This window comes from Numida meleagris, chromosome 4 (genome assembly GCF_002078875.1).
Source record: "Numida meleagris isolate 19003 breed g44 Domestic line chromosome 4, NumMel1.0, whole genome shotgun sequence".
Lineage (NCBI taxonomy): Eukaryota > Metazoa > Chordata > Aves > Galliformes > Numididae > Numida > Numida meleagris.
In genome coordinates this window covers 27068312-27082558 of record NC_034412.1, presented here as the reverse complement: position 1 = coordinate 27082558, position 14247 = coordinate 27068312, and the positions used below count along the sequence as shown (strand labels likewise).

General features: G+C 38.3%; 1 long non-coding RNA gene across 1 annotated transcript in view; it reads left to right on the top strand.

Annotated features, from left to right (window-relative positions):
- LOC110398419 overlaps positions 1 to 4080 on the top strand; it is a 34262-nt gene extending 30182 nt beyond the window's left edge. The window contains exon 6 of the long non-coding RNA XR_002438372.1: positions 1962 to 4080. This is a non-coding gene — a long non-coding RNA (uncharacterized LOC110398419). The remainder of the gene's footprint in view (positions 1 to 1961) is intronic.

Below are 14247 nucleotides of genomic sequence, written 5' to 3'. Positions count from 1 at the left end.
TTTAGTGCATAAATGCTTCTAATTTGAGTGCTTCAATATCCTCACATTTTCTTCTGTGTGTTATATTTCTTCTAAATCTTCCTCTTCTTAATCATTTCTGAACATAGTACCACCATGAGTTGAAAATTTTGCATCAAACCTTTTAGTACATTCCCTTTTGCAGTCGTACCTCCCATCTCCAGACCAGCTGCCATTTCACAATTCACTTATGAGATCCAGGGATTTTCATAAAACTGACAGAAATCTCAGTGGGAATCTTAGAGCTACAACAGATAGAGCAGCCGTGCCAGTGAGGTAGTAAGGAAAACGGTAGTAATTGTGCTCTCTCTGTGCCGCTTTAGTCCCTCTGGGGTTATTTGTGTTTCTTAGTCACTAGCACCTTCCCCACATTACACTTAATCTGACCAGGATTTAAGACAGCATCTGAGCTCTAAATTAAACTATTTGGAAATGAAAACCTCATCCTTCTCTAGGCACAGGCAGTGTACATATTAAAATCTTGATAAGGGAAATAAAATGTAAACAAATGATTAAATCACAGAATCATAGTGTTTGGAAGGGATCTCTGGAGATCACCTAGTCCGCCTCTACTGCTAAAGCAGGTTCCCTAGAGTAGGTTGCACAAGAAAGTGTCCGGGCAGGTTTTCAATATCTCCAGAGAAGGAGGTTTCACAACCTATCTGGGCAGCCTCTTCTAGTGCTCTATCAACTCTAATCCAGATCCTCAAAGCTGAACAAAAGGTTTCCTAAATGACTCTAGTGTCGGAAAAAAAAAAAATAAAAAAAAAAAAATCTGAGATCCTTTGGATGAAAAGAAGCAGTTGTAAATTGCTCTGCAATATAGTGAGAGCTTCAGCATGTGTTAAAAGCCCTTAAGTATTTTCAAATGGTAAATCAGTTATTTGAATCACCAGGGAAGGTGATAACAATTCTACCTACCAACTGTTCAAACAGTATAACTGAGGTTGAATTAAAGGCTCTGTCCTGTGTGTATTCTGCAAAGCATAGTCCATCTGCTTTTACTGAAAGTTAGCAAAGGTAGGATCATAAGGAAAAGAAGATGGTGTGTATATATGTGTATAAACTTATAGTGACAAAGCTGAGCAAGTGGACATGTGACATATTTTATGTTGAAACCTGAAGCTATAACAAAAATAAAGGGTTCACAGTAAATCAAAGCAAGATGTTTCCATAATATAGTTTGTTTCTGAGTGTAATAAGCAAATCTTTTATTTTAAACTAGAGCCAAATGATCTGCTTCTCTTCAGATGTCTTCTACAATCAGATGTGCTTTATGTTGTGGTTAGATTCATAGCAAGGTTTTTACACTCTCTTACATTTTAGAGACTGAATCTCTCACATCTTTCACAGTGACGCATATTTCACTTCAAAACCACTGTCCCATCTTTGGGGCAGATCAAAGATACAATCACCACATATTTGTACAATTACATGAATAGAACATTTCAGTACCCTTCTGGCCCTTGTGTACACAGAAAATTCTCATTATCCTCATTAAGAATTCAGTCTTATTGCATAAAAGGTATAACCTTGCCTCTTAACTGTTATGATGCTTCTTTAAATTTGAATATATGGTCTGTTCTTCATACCAATATTATAAAGATGGTCTTTGGAGATTATTTTGCCCTTCCAAAGGAAAAAAATAAAAAACAACACACAAAAAAGACAACAATAAAAACAACTTACTGGACATGAATAACAGCATGAATTATAAAAGTGTATTGGGTATAGATGCTCATAGCTCTCTGTTTATGGACTTGATGTTAGAGGTATGTTGCTCTTTTGAGTAACTGTTATTAGCATAGACTTTGACAGTATGAGCTGTCTGAAAAGAATATGTTTTACTGCACTGGAAAGACAAAGTCCAACTTTGATCTAACCTTTCTAAAGTTTCTCCTTTTTCTGTGTTTTCTTTTCTTTTCTCTTTCTATTTTTTTTAGGTTGAAAAGAGGACACAGATGACATCTAATGCCTAATGTGTCAAGGTTGCCAAGTAACAGGCTAGAGATGTGTCAGTGAAAGCTGTTTCCATGAGAGGAATTCAGTTGGATATAGTTTTGAATCACTTCTGTCTCTCTTGTCTTGCTCTCTTTTTTTTTATAAAAAATCTTTTGTGTTTATATCTATGAAAAACAATGTAGTAAAGCAAAGAATATAGTACATGCTTACGCTGAAAGTATGAAAAGGGACACCTGTGCTAATTGTTTACGTCCCCCCTAAGCCTTGAAAATGACGGAATAATTAATGTAACATATCCATTTTCAGCTTCCACACATAAATGCCTCATAGAACGAGCTCTTAAATATGACTGCATTTCCTGTGAAGTCACTTGGATTAAAAAAGGTGCCATAAGCAAAGCATGAGTTTAACTGCTGAATCCATTCTAAAAGAATGGAGTTGGATTGGTTAGAGTAACAAGGTGCATAGAAATGGCCAGTGTGAATTTTTGAGGAAGAAGTCAAGTCAAACCAGTATAATTATTTTTTTCCTTTTCAGTGTGAGAACAGACTTGGTCAACAGTGAGGAAAGCTATAGATTGATGCGTTAGAAATCACTACTTTTTTGACACTCTGACTTTATTGATTCATGACTCACTTTCCAGCTATACCAGGAGAGGTTAGTAGTGGTCTGTACAGGACAAGAAAGTGGTCAATATCTCCTTTAATGATTCTCATTATGGAATAAAGAGTCTCCTTATAAAATCCAAAGGAAATGTTTGCAAGTACTTTGGTGGACAGGATTGGAATTCACAATGTTCTTGATAGACTGGAGAAACAGACTGAAATCAATAAGATAAAATTCAATGAGGACTAAAGCATGAAGCACTACATGCCAGAAAGTAGAATCAAATCTCTTCCAAATAAAATTACTTCAGTGCAGAACGAAAGAGGATTTTAGATACATATTGAATCATAAAATAAGGTAGTAGGCACATCCCAAGGACTGTGTGCTTGTTTTGCATTAATCCATGTATCTTCCTTCTGCATCTTATGATGAACAGTCATTCTGATCAAGGAAGTTCCAAGAAAAGGCAAAGTGCATTTGTCTAAATGCTTTGCTAACAGATCTGTAACTACAAGGATTGACATGCCTCAGTTTGACCAGGGCAGCTGAGATCCACCTGAGCTTGATGTGTAATTTAAGTAAAGATAGTTGTAATGAGTATGCCACAGCCAAATACCTATGGTTTATGCATGAAGTGGGCAACTTTGATGAGTATCTGGCCAATAATGTGCTCTGTATACGAAGATGACATTCAGAGGAATGGAGGCCTACAATTTCATCAGATTTAAACACGTATTATATCAAGCCATGTTTCAATCTACTGATAGTTTCATAAACTTCACAAAAAAGTTGTGCCATTATCTGAAACATGCAGTAGAGTATGTATTTTGGAAGGCTGCTTAGAAGCTCGTTGTGATGCATTCTCTGTATGCACACCAGCTTACCCTAAAGAGTATCACCAAGAGGATAGAACAAGAAGACAATTCCATAAATAATATCCAGTGACGTTTAACTGAAATCTAGTAAATGCAATTAAGGTTACCCTTACAACAGGCTTCCTTCCTACCTCTAATGTCTTTTTATTTTATTTTCCTTGGCAGTGTTTCTCATTAGCATCTTGCTAGAAATGTGGATCATTGCATTTTTTTAAAGTTGTAAATTGTGCTCACTGTTAAAAAATGATACAGTTATGTAATTCATGAAATACAAATACTTAGTAAAAAAGATATTGTTATCAAAATTTGGATGAAACCAAAGCCTTCAGGATTTTTTGACCAATTTGAGAAAATGAGAATGATTACAGTGGAATGTCGTACAGCCGGGTTCAGTACTTTTATTCATCTGCTGGTTATGTACATGCAAGTCTCATTTTGGCTAATGATATGAATCTTTTCTGTTTTACAGGATTTCCTTTGTTTGATTGTTCTGGTTTTTTTTTTGTTGTTGTTTGTTTGTTTGTTTTTTCATCGTTGTACCTTATTTTGTTTTCATTGTGTATCTGGTGCAAAGCAGGATAGCTGCCATAAAAGGAATAAAATATAAAATCTACCTGAAAATCCCAGTAAGTCTGCACAGCTTTTTGTTTACTAAATCAGCAATTTCTCATTGCTGGAGGAGGGGGGAGAAAAGGAAAAAAAAAAAAAATTATCTATTTTTTTCTGCTAATATAAAGGAGAGTCATATAAGTCACTTTCTGTCAGTCTTAAAATCTAATATTGAAGAAAAATTTGTTTTCATTAAAAAATAATGGCAAATTATGCCAAAATATGCCAATAATGGCAAAAATATTCCTGTTTTTTTTTTTTAATATTCACAAATACACTCCAATGACATTTAAGAGCTTTTTGTGGAAATAAAAGATATTTCTGATATTTCAAAAGCAGTCCTAAACTCACATACTACTGACACTTCTTTCATTTTAATTTCCTTTAATGCTCACAGAAATATTACACCATGAAGTAAAGAATGGCAATTTTTTGTTATTTTCACTAGTGCAAAAATGACATTGCACCCATTTTTCAGTGCTGGTCATTCTCCATTAATGAAAGCAGAGCTTAAAGAGTAAAGGCAGCACTTTGCTAGGGTATATGTGGTGTCTTCTCCACAGTGCAAACTGGATTCATCCCTCATTGCAGTGGTGTGAACAGAGATAATTCGCTGGAGCGGGTCTGCTTAGAAATGGAAATGTGGAGAAAGGAGACAGACCTTTTCTTTTCTAGTACACTTTCATCACAGATGGCTATTCTCTTTCTGATTCAGCCACAGGTTACTATGCTTGCATGTTCAGACATGTATTTAGGGTTCTTTACATTATCATTTCAAACTGAAACAATCAACACAGAGCTATTTTAAAAAGCTACTCAAATCATCATTTCTGTATACATATATAGCTATATTTGATCATTTCAGCTGTCATTACTTAGCTTTTGCTTCCAGTATTTATTTAAAAGTAAGGAGAATAAGTCCATTTTCTTTCCTGGTTCCTGTAGCAACGCAGTTTTTAAGAAAGTTGTGCGTATCGTTTCAAAACTGGAGATAATTAATTTTCTACCAAAATCAATTATTTCCCCACTAAAATGATATCTCTTTGTCTTTTATGGTAAATACTGCTTACCGACCCTTCTGTAATAAGCACTGTCTTCATATCATGGGGGCTTCTTCTCTGACACATAGCAAATAAAGCACTACTTACTATTCTGAAAGACATACAACCATAATCCATGAGAAGGCTGCCAGTAGAAGATACAATAAAATGTAATGACAAGCAAAACAACTCATTAGCATTTTCTTTTCACATTTAGTGTATTCCCTTTCAAATAATTATAATGTGTTGTAGCTGTATATCACAGCTGGACTTTCAAGTGAGCCATTACAAAATCAGCAAGTGCTTTGAAAGCCACAATTACCCATGCTCAGCTGAGCCCATATTCTCAGTTGTGTTTCTATTAATTGTTATGGTGCTTTAAGTGCAATGTTTAGTCTCAGAAAATGTTCTTTAGTCAGTCAGCCCTCATGGCTCTTCAGAGCCTGAGGTGTGCATAGCCTCCCTGAACGAAGACAAGCACAGCAATTGTCCAGATGGCTGCTCTGTGTCCTGGGAGGAGGATCTATAAGTTCCCTTCCGTTATCACTATGCTGCCCTCAGGGCTTTCGGTGTTCTCACTCTGACTAGCATTAGTATCACACTGGAGAATGAGGAGAAAGCTCCAGAGGACACAGGGACTGATTCCTTCTCTCTCTGTGCAGCCTTTTCTCTCCCAAGATTGTAGCATTGGTCCCATCAATAGGAAGATAGACCTTTACTACTCACATGAGTGGCAGAGCAGTGAAGGCAGGTTATGTTCTGTAACCTGATTACCTGCAGATGATAGGAAAAAAAAAATACCAAAAACACTGTGCAGTATTTTCTGCTGAATTCCCATGCTAGGAACATTCTGCAAGGCGTATTCCATGGTGTTAGCTGTTGGAAAGAGCAACTGCAGAGTACCGACAAGCAAACTGCACATCAGCAGTGCAGTTCTGATTTCAGGCCTTTATATTTCAATTATTTTAATAAATACAGATGTCATCATTTGCATGAAAACTTACTATAGCATATATACTGAGATGTAACAGGCAAATTTGGTGTTGTTAGCATTCCCTGAGCATTCCCTTACATTTACATCTGAAGCCCTTAATCAAGTGTTTGTGCATTTCCAGTTCCTTTAGCTCTTACTGCGTTTGGTTTCTGCTTTTCCTCGTGTTCTAGTTTCTTACCTAACTGCTGTCATTTATTATGCTTTTGTCCATTTCTCATACATTGTGGATATTTTTGGCTTTAATCTCAACTCCATTATTTCATGACAACTTAACTTTTCATTTGCAAAAGCCATAATGTGGTTTATCCTCATATACGTACTCAGATAAAACTCAAAACGTTCATAATTAAAGTGTTCTTAAATGAATTCAAGAAAGTTCTAACATTCTCCTCAAACTCCTGATTCAAAGCTAAATAGGTGTGTTAAGGTTCTGGATGCAGAGAAGATAGGGAAGGATAGAGATGGATGGTGGCTCTATGCCTCCTTTTTTAAAGGCAGATGACCAAATGCCTCAGTGTAAGTTTAACGAAAATATGTCCCTGTAGTGGCAAAACAGGAAACATCAGTTTCAGTCAATAGCCAAGGAGAAACTACTGTAAAATAGACTAAACTGCTAACAAGTGCATCTCCAAGATACTTTCTAACCAGTGATCTACGTACTTTGTCCTTTGTTTTGGTAGAATATTGAAGTGTAACATTATCATCCTTGAAATCCAGCAATAAATGTCAGAGTATGCTCTTCGCTTACATGAAATACTTGAGATAATCTTTTTTGAAAAAAATCTCTATTGGCATTTTTAAAAAACTTTTTTTGTGGGGGGATTGTTTTGTTTTGAGATGCAGAACTAATTTATTGGAAATGTGTGCTAATTTCTAAGGATATGTACTATATTCATATTTGTAGGTCTGTTTAAAATAAAACTGATGTGCCAAACAATGAGGAGGATGCCAGCAACCAGAACCCAACAGCTTAAATACTTCAAAGGTTATGTTATAACCTCAAGTGACCAAATTTACCTGTTACTGGAAATGCCATTTTTAGACCAAATTACAAACTTGCTATCAGAAAAGATCTTGATGGCTGGCAAATGTGCAAAAAATATATAAGTAGTGATCTTATTAGCAAACAAATACTTATTTTCTAATGAAAAGAAAACAATTTGACATCTATAAGTAATGTTAAAAGAAAAGAAAAAAAGTATGCCTGGCAATTCACTTTCATGCCATGGAGATTAGTGGAGCTCAAAATGATCTTGTAGTACGGAAAATCACTTTTGAGAGGAATTCCAGTAGTTCAATATATTCAAAGATAAACAATAAAGGATTAATCTTTGCTAATGTTTCTACTAGGAGCATTATTTTTTCTGCATTACTTTTAAGAAACAAGCCATGCTCCTATTGCTTCCTTGTATTTAAAATAAAAGCTTAAAGAAAAAAAAGGAATAAATAGTACTGGGAAAAAAATACTGTAAAAAGCACGCTGGTATATACTCCTTTCTCCTGAAATGTAAGCCTTGCTTCTGGCAGCAGCTTTTTAATTGTTTGGGATGTTATTAAACAGACTGCATTGCAAATGTCATAGAATTCTTTCCTACTGATTTTCCACTACAGCTTTTCTCAGACCTTAGGCTTCTCTAACACTTTCAAGAAAAGATTAGACAATATCTCTAAGGAACAGCTTTGGTTTAGTGGATCATATCTTTTGACCAAGAAATGGCTTAGAAAGCATCTGAAGTTTCCTTCCAGTTCTATTTCCTAATTCTGTGATCTCCCACAAAGATACTCTAGAACAAAATTAGAATTAGCCTCTCTTTTGTGTACTTGCTGCTTTCTTTCTATATGACTAGTTCAGAAACTGTATCCTTAAACCTTGTTCTATTTTGACAGTCTATGACTGACACATTTTTTAAGTTAAGCAGTCACTTATTTCAGGTATTTACCTCTTTTCAAGAAATTATCTCTGAAGTTACCACAGGTCTACCTGCATTATCCTTTCGGGTTTTTTTTTTTTCAGTTTACAGAATGCCACATAAAGAAACAGCCAAACCAGTTTCATCTCCAATTCTGTGCTATGTGCCCTACTTAGCATTTCAGGTTTTCACTGTACTTTATTTTTTCCCTTCAGTTCTATTTGAAGGGCACTGCATATTAACTATTTTATGGTATTCTGGCACACCATTTTCACCTGCAGTAATGGGAGTGGCTGTTCTTTCATCTTTAGGTGTATGAGGATGATATTTCTATAAACAAAACACAAACTCATCTATATATTGCAGAAATATGTAGAGGATAATTTAATACTGTTTCCAGTAATCTCGGGGCAGGGGGGGAAGGTAGAGTAGAGGGAGGAGCACCTGATCAGCAATTCCGTTGAGCTATTTACCATATTCTTCCTCAAGTATTCCAGTGCACATCAATAGCTCTAGCAATAACGTTTAGTCTGAAAAAAGCATACCTACAGAAGGCTGTCTCTCACACAGTAAATCTCTTATCACTTTTTTCCCAATATATTAATATAATTTAAAATATAGTATTAATATTACATTTTTTGCTGCTGTATGGCAAAAGTAGTAGAATCTAAAGTAACAGAAATAAGCTTTCATGGAGTCCCCTGGGAATTCAGATTTGCATGTGTGAAAAAGGTAAAAGAAATCATATTTGTCAGATGCAGAAAGAAATCTTTCAAATGTTATTGTTCAGTGACAGGAGGGGTAAAAAAAAGCCATTTAAAATAAATCATAGATGTCCTGTACAAATTCAGAGGATTTAAAGGTCTGGGACAAGGTTCTGAAAGTTCACCACCAACGCTTTTTAATCATATGCGATTCATAATTGAGACCGACTATTTTATGTACTATTGTGGACCAGTTCTGATCCACAAGTCTAAGATTTCATAAAGTTTTCCTTTGAATTTCCTATTCAAGCAAGAAGCAAGAACTTCTTTAATCATGTATAAGAAGTCTGTTAAAGAATGCAAGATACAAAAGGGCACTGCAACAGAGTGCAGGAGCCAGCCATAGCCCTTTATATGGCTGTGGGCAGAAAATCCTACATGTTGGCCTGCTATTTCTTAGGCACATTTGTGCATTGTTCCTCATGTTACAAGTTCCCCCTCATTGGAAGGGACTGTGATAGAAATATCATCCTATAATGGTTCTCTAAAAGTTTTTATCTCATTTTTTTTTAAAAAAAAAAGAAAAAAAGCTACACTGATCAGTAATACAATCTCAACACAGGCGGAAGTTTTATTTACTCTTCGTTTAGTGCATGCACCTGCTCCTCCCTAGTTTGCTTTATCATTCTACTGAATTTTTCACGTGGTCACTTTTAAGACAGATCCTGTTTAACTTCTCTAGTTCCAGAGAACTTCAAAAATAGGTTGGAACTTAACTTGTTTTTGTCTTTTTTTACCTTGCAACTTCTTAATCCTGCTCTCATAAGCATTTCTTATTCTTCCTGCAAATTGAAAATCATAGAAAACAAGATTATCTGAATGAAAGATATTATAAACGGCAATCAGGTTCACTAAAACAACATAATGCATATATTATTGATCTGGCAAAAAGATTAAGACTGCAGTTCTAAAAAGTACTCAAACATTTGCTTAGAGTTCTTGATAAATTTGGCTCTTTAAAATGTAGCCTTATATTCCAGTATTTCAAACTGACACCTCATACATTAAGTGTGGCTCAGTACTGTGAAATGATGTCTTCTGAGTATTTGAATGTGTGCATGGTGATTTTGTTGCACCTCTGAAACATGTGAAATTAAAATGTTAATGAAATGGCTGAAAATAAATAAAGAAGAATTGGACTGTTACTAGGAAAGCTCCCCTCACTCTTCCAGGACAAGGCTTTCACTAAGACCTGTTAACATGGGACAATTGCTCCCAGCTGCCAATAAGCACACAGTAGATTAAAATGAATTACTGAAAAGATTAATGGTCTGTTGCTTGTTCTTAAGACTTTTAACTGCTGTATTAATGTTCTTTCTACTGCACTAATAAAGAGTCAATTTGACAGTCCTGATTGCTGGCATATTACTTTCTAGAGATATGGTCTTTATGAAGCCCTTACTTACAAAGAGAATGTTATAGGCTTATAGAAGTAGGAATAACCTTTTAAAAATATTGTTATTTATTATTATTTTAAATAATGTCACAGCCAAACAATGTTCAGTATTGTACACAGCAGTATGACTATGCACACAGGCTGCTCATCCTACTAAGAAAGTTTGGTTTTGATATCTTTCAAGGAGTTCTTAGGTGCTGGATTTTGAACCTATATGATGATATGAGTGCATATATTTCGAGATATCTAATGCAGTCAGAATGACAATGTGTAATATCTGCACAACGACATTTAAGAAATATAGAATTCATTATGCTCTTCCTTAACCTAGTTATTTTCAGGTTTGTGAGATACCTAACATTAAAAAAAAAAAAAGTTAGAAATAATATTTTTTTTACTTTGACCATATCTTGCTTTTCTCCATCTTCATGTAGTATTTAGTGTTTCTATTCATCGCTGTCTAGAATTGAACATTTTGTGAAACAGAGGAAAGTGAAAAAGAGGAAAGAGCAATTATTCACATATTCTGGATTGGATTCAGTGTGCAATTTAGGCTTGGAAAGGTTGGGAGCTGGTCTTTCTCTGCAAAGTGTAAAATGTTTCATCCATAGGACAACAATATTGCACTAAATTAAACAAAGGAGTATAAATGGGTCTCATCTGGAAGGGTCTGTTCTGATTGTTTCTGTATATTGTTTGTGAAGAGTAGGTTGTAAAAATTCTCGTAAGGGAAAAAAATTGAGGGAAGGCTACAGAAAAGAACAACAAAAGAAAACAAAAAAGCAAGTGCAGTTAAAGAACAGAAGACTGAAGTGGAGAAGCAACAACTTACAGGAGAACATTACAGGTTCCCAATAATAATGAACAGGCTTTTTTTTGGTGGTGGTTTACATAGTCTCCAAGAAGAATGCACGTACATCAGGAGCAAAGGGCTAGTAGTAAAATAAAAAATCCACAATCATATTATTTCTTATTTCCTTCTTATGTTGATGCCATTCTCCGTTGTGTGGCCAGATGCTGTCAGACTGGAACAATATCTACAAAACATCAATACTGTGTAAATACAAATGGTTAACTATTGGCTCATTCCCGTTACATTTCAATGATGTAAGTTCATCAGAAACTTGGTTCAAGTCCTTCCAACACAGACAGCCAAGATGTGATTTTCAAACTCATGCTAAGGTATAGACCACAGCAATGACAGTAGAAAAATGAATGATTGATTCTGACCAGCAGTGAGGTTTAGTTATGGAGATGTATGGTTGTCACTTTCAGGATTGCAGGAGCCTTTCAGATAGTCACATACTACAAGCATGAAGGCAGACTGATGTAAAAGGATTCCTTAAAAAGGAAACTGAAATGGGAACACTACAAGTTTTAATGTATTTTGTTCAGACTTTTAAAATATAAAACTATTAAACATCAAGGAAAGTGGAGGACAAGCATAGTCTCAGGACACCAGTGTGTTAAACAGACTTAAAAAGACTTATTAAGTTTAGAATATCTTACTGCTCCTCTTCAGGCCATCATTTGCTTATTCCTTTCACAGATGCATTTTACAGTAGATCTTCTGATTTTTGTCATAGAATCATAGAATTAGCTAGGTTGGAAAAGACCTACAAGATCACCTAGTCCAACCATCCACCTACCATCAATATAACCCCACTAAACCATGTCTCTCAACGCTATATCTAAACGTTTCTTGAACACCTCCAGGGACGGTGACTCAACCACCTCCCCGGGCAGCCTGTTCCAGCCCCTGACCACTCTTTCAGAAAAGTAGTATTTCCTAATGTCCAGCCTAAATCTCCCCTGGTGCAGCTTGAGGCCATTCCCCCTCGTCCGGTCACTAGTTACAAGAGAGAAGAGGCCAACTCCCAGCTCACTACAACCTCCCTTCAGGTAGTTATAGAGAGTGATAAGGTCCCCCCTGAGCCTCCACTTCTCCAGACAAAACAATCCCAGCTCCCTCAGCCGCTCCTCATAAGGCCTGTGCTCCAGACCCCTCACCAGCTTTGTCGCCCTCCTCTGAACACGCTCCAGGGCCTCAATGTCTTTCTTGCAGTGAGGGGCCCAAAACTGGACACAGTACTCGAGGTGGGGCCTCACCAGGGCTGAGTACAGAGGGACAATGACTTCCCTACTCCTACTGGCAACACTATTTCTGATACAAGCCAGGATGCCATTGGCCTTCTTGGCCACCTGGGCACACTGCTGGCTCATGCTCAGCTGAGCATCGACTAATACCCCCAGGTCTGTTTCCTCCACACAACCTTCCAGCCACTCTGCCCCAAGCCTGTAGTGTTGCCTAGGGTTGTTGCGGCCAAAGTGCAGGACCCGGCACTTGGTCTTGTTGAACCTCATCCCATTGGCTTCAGCCCAGAGATCCAGCCTGTCCAGATCTCTCTGTAGGGCCTCTCTACCCCCAGGCAGATTGACACTTCCTGCCAGCTTGATGTTGTCTGCAAACTTACTGAGGGTGCTCTCAATGCCCTCATCCAGGTCATCAATAAAGATACTGAAGAGGACAGGCCCCAGCACCGACCCCTGGGGAACACCACTTGTGACCAGTCGCCAGCTGGATTTAACTCCATTCACCACCACTCTCTGGGCCCGGCCCTCCAGCCAGCTCCTTACCCAGCAAAGGGTGTACCTGTCCAAGCCACAGGCTGCCAGTTTCTCCAGGAGAATGCTGTGGGAGACAGTGTCAAAGGCTTTGCTGAAGTCTAGGTAGACCACATCAACAGCCTTTCCGTCATCCGCGGGTCACTCGATCATAGAAGGAGATCAGGTTGGTCAAGCAGCACCTGCCCTTCACAAACCCATGCTGGCTGGGCCTGATCCCCTGGTTGTCTTGCAAGTGCCGTGTGATCTCCCTCAGGACAATCTGCTCCATAACCTTCCCTGGCACCGAGGTCAGGCTGACAGGCCTGTAGTTCCCCAGATCCTCCTTATGACCCTTCTTGTAGATGGGAGTCACACTGGCAAGTCTCCAGTCTTCTGGGACCTCTCCAGTTGACCAGGAACACCGATAGATGATGGAAAGCGGCTTGGCTATCTCTTCCACCAGCTCCCTCAGTACTCTCAGGTGGATCTTGTCTGGCCCCATGGATTTGTGGCAGTCCAGGTGGAGTAGTAGGTCTCTGACCGTTTCCTCCTGAATCATGGGGGGTTTGTTTCGCTCCCCATCCGAGACTTCCAGGTCAGAGAGTAGAGTGCTCTGAGGACAACTGGTCTGTCTTTTAAAGACAGATGTAAAAAAGGCATTGAGAACCTCAGCCTTTTCATTGTCCTCAGTGGCCACATTCCCAGCCGCGTCCAGTAAAGAATGGAGATTCTCCTTGGTCCTCCTCTTACTGTTAATATATTTGTAAAATAGTTTCTTATTCCCTTTAATCCCAGCAGCCAAGCTTAGTTCGAGCTGGACCTTTGCCTTTCTAATTTTCTCCCTGCACATCCTGGCAACCTCTTTGTACTTTCCCCGAGTTGCCTGTCCCTTCTTCCACAGGAGGTAGATTCTCTTTTTCTCCTGGAGCCTCAGGAAAAGCTCCCTGTTCATCCACCCCAGTCTCCTTCCCCGCTGGCTCATCTTGCGGCTCAGGGGGACAGCCTGTTCCTGTGCCTTCAGGACTTCCTTCCTGAGGAGCAACCAGCCTTCCTGGACCCCTTTACCCTCCAGGACCAAATCCCAAGGGGCCCTCCCTACCAGTCTCCTGAACAATTCAAAGTCTGCCCTCTGAAAGTCCAAGGTCGCCGTTTTGCTGTCCCCTCTCCTGGTTCCACCAAGAATCCAGAACTCTGCCATTTCATGGTTGCTCTGTCCAAGGCAGCCCCCAACTTCTACATCTCCCACCAGACCTTCCCTGTTTGTAAACAGCAGGTCTAGTAGGGCACCTCCCCTGCTAGGTTCTCTCACCAGCTGCAGAAGGAAGTTATCTTCCATACGCTCTAGAAACCTCCTAGACTGCTTCTTCTGTGACGTGTTGTATTCCCAGCATATATCAGGGAAGTTGAAGTCCCCCATGAGGACAAGGGCTGGCGATCGCGCAACTTCAGCCAGCTGTTTATAGAAC